Below are 3,055 nucleotides of genomic sequence, written 5' to 3'. Positions count from 1 at the left end.
AAATGAAAGAAAAGCAGTCAGCTAGTTGATGACAAAAGACCAAACATGTGACATTGACGGAATATAATTCTTTACTTACTTTTTTAAATTATATTTTAATAATATTATTCATATCTTTCAGCACCTTAACTACCACTCAATTTTTAATTACTTTTATACATTTCAATAGACAACATGACATTAAAATCATTTCAGTCTATTATTACTATTCAGAAGAAATAGAGCCAATAGAATTGCTCGAGACAGAAGAGAACGACATGGTACATTAGAAGATTCAATTTCATTCATCAAAGTTCCAATCCATAACAGGCATGGTTATGTAGTTTAGAAGTTTATTTCACCACCACATCATTCTGTGTTGAATATCATGTTTACTTTTATTTTTTCTTTTGTACCTGATGCAAGTGTTCTCTGCTACAGTCTCAGGTTAACCAATACTTTGTATGCAAAATTTGGTCAGTGGAAATTTTATATACACACACACACACACACACACTGCATGTGTGTGTGTGTGTGTGTGTGTATGCACATGTACATGCACAGCACTATTTGTATGGCAGAGCTATGTGGGTAAGGAGTTTGCTTCCCAGCCATGTGGCTTCAGGTACAGTCCTACTATGCAACACACTGGGCAAGTGCCTCCTATAAGCCTCAGGTCAACCTAACCCCTGTGAGTGAATTTGGTAGGAGGAACTGAAGTCTATCATGTATAAATGTAAGCATGAAATGCTCATACCACTTAAATACCACTTAAATGCTTGTATGTAAGTATGTATGTATGTATGTATGTATGTATGTGTGATATATATATATATATATCTTTCATTGAATGTATATTAGCCGAAGATTAAAACGTTAGCAAGAAAAGTGACCAACTGATGGTTTAAAAAAAAAAAATTGGCCCAAGTTTCACAGAAACTCCCATGTCACTGTTGCCTTCTAAATGCAATAAAATAGTGATTAGCTCATTGAAAATCTCTGACAATTGATGTTATTTTTAATAAAATGTGAATTGAAACAAATAAATAAATAAAAATTCCCACAATAACTGATTCCATCCTATGTTGTGTACATGTGGGAGGTGAGAATCAATAAAACGAGTACCAATAATAATAGTGTTGTTGTTTTAATCTATCATACACATTAAGTTTAGTTCCTGAATAAAAAACCAATGTGTTTTCTCATAAATAAAAGCTGAGGCAATGGAAACAAAAATAAATGAAATATCTAATTGAATTACTTTTATAATAATGACTAGCTACATATTAAAAACAAAATTTTACTTAGATGTTTAATAATTTTAGTAAGTCAACATAATTGTTAATCTCAGTATGTTAGTTCTTGTGTTAAAGACAGGATTCAACAAGTTCTTTTAGAATGTAAGAGAAAATCAAGGTTACATGCACCTTACCAGGTGTTGTTATGTGAGGAAGCAAAATAGCTGGGCCACTGTCTCAAGGTAGGTTTTAAAAATGGGTAAGATATTCGGAAACTATACATTACTGTTTGATTACAAAGACTAAAGTTTTCTTTCTTCCTTCCTTCCTTCCTTTCCCTCATTTTTTTTTTTTTCTTAGGATAAGTTTAAAAATATATTTTCATTAACTAATATAATACTTCAGGAAACACTCGTAAAATTAATAAATAGAAACAGTAGACAAAATTGAACTATTACATCTATTCACAAAGGCAGTCTATAATGAAAAATATTACTTTCAGAAAACATTGTTAATATAATAATGAATACGAAGAAACCAAGTAAACCAAATACAGAACCAGTTGAGAAGGTAGACTCTTCTCATTTGCACTGTATTTTACAGAATTTTTTTTTAAATCACTATTATCTTAATAAGACTCAACTACATAAAGTAAATGTTATTGGCAGGAATTTGGTAGAAGCAAATCTAAAGGCACTACCTTTGGTGACATGTCTGAGCTAATAATATGATAAAATAAACCAAATTCTCTTCTAATCTAGACACTTTAGTAATTTATCTCTTGAGATTTAACAAGAGGCAGTAAATATTTGATGTTTCTAATTTTATATCACTTGGCCATTAATGTTGACAACTGATTTCAAACAACATATTATTAATTCTAGTAGCAAAGGCATTACATCTGAAAAAACTAATCTGTACAAATGCCAGTGGTTAACTGTGCTCCCAACTAAAAGCAAACAACTTTACTTGCTTTATACAGCTTAGTTGAAAACAGACACCTATGTCACATTATATTTAATTTTTAACAACTGATATTATGGAGGGCCTCTGAGCTTTTTTGCTTCAACGATTCTGGGGAACCAACCAACTTCTAAGAAAGCAAAATCAGTGAATATAAAAATATGCAAAATAAAATAACTGTTTCACAGAGATTAGGTTTGTATGAGTAGGGATAGTACATTAATACATGTGTGTGCATGCATGTGTGTGAAGGTGCATGGCTTAGTGGTGAGGGCATCTGACACACGATCATTGTGAGTTTGATTCCCAGCAGTATGTTGTGCCCTTCAGCAAGACACTTTATTTCTCACTGCTCCAGTTCACTCAGCTAGCAAAAACAAGCCAGCCTTGTTGCACTCTGTGTCACATTGAATCACCCTGAGAACTATGTTAAGGGTGGGCAGGTCTATGGAGAGCTCAGCCACTTGCATGCTAATTTCACAAGCAAACACTTCTGTTGATCAGATTAACTGTATCCTTTATCTTCGTACCTGATGGAGTGCCAGTAAACATACCTACACACACACACACACACACATATGATTTTCTGTCTGAAGAATTTCTAATAGGAGATATCTTGCATGTTTCTCTTACAATTTTGTAACTCTTGAAACAAGTGTAATGGTAAATAAGTAATGCAAAAAATGCTTCCAGTCTCCTGTTTTAATATAGAATTACACTGCAAAAAATATTTTCCAAAATTGTCAGTTCTTATGCATGCCTCACACAGATATAACATCTACATACTGATTTGGAAAACTGGAATAAGCAGATGTGCTTCAAGGGAACACAGCTTGGATTTTAACCCTACACACACACACACACAATATATATAT

At 32.6% G+C, this 3,055-nt stretch overlaps 1 protein-coding gene across 1 annotated transcript in view; it reads right to left on the bottom strand.

Annotated features, from left to right (window-relative positions):
• The window catches only part of LOC106876559 (calcium uptake protein 3, mitochondrial-like), a 332,236-nt gene that overhangs the window by 324,433 nt on the left and 4,748 nt on the right, over positions 1-3,055 (bottom strand). The window lies entirely within an intron of this gene.

The sequence above is a fragment of the Octopus bimaculoides genome, chromosome 16, assembly GCF_001194135.2.
Source record: "Octopus bimaculoides isolate UCB-OBI-ISO-001 chromosome 16, ASM119413v2, whole genome shotgun sequence".
In the NCBI taxonomy this organism is placed as follows: Eukaryota; Metazoa; Mollusca; class Cephalopoda; order Octopoda; family Octopodidae; genus Octopus; species Octopus bimaculoides.
This window is presented reverse-complemented; position numbering and strand designations above follow the sequence as displayed.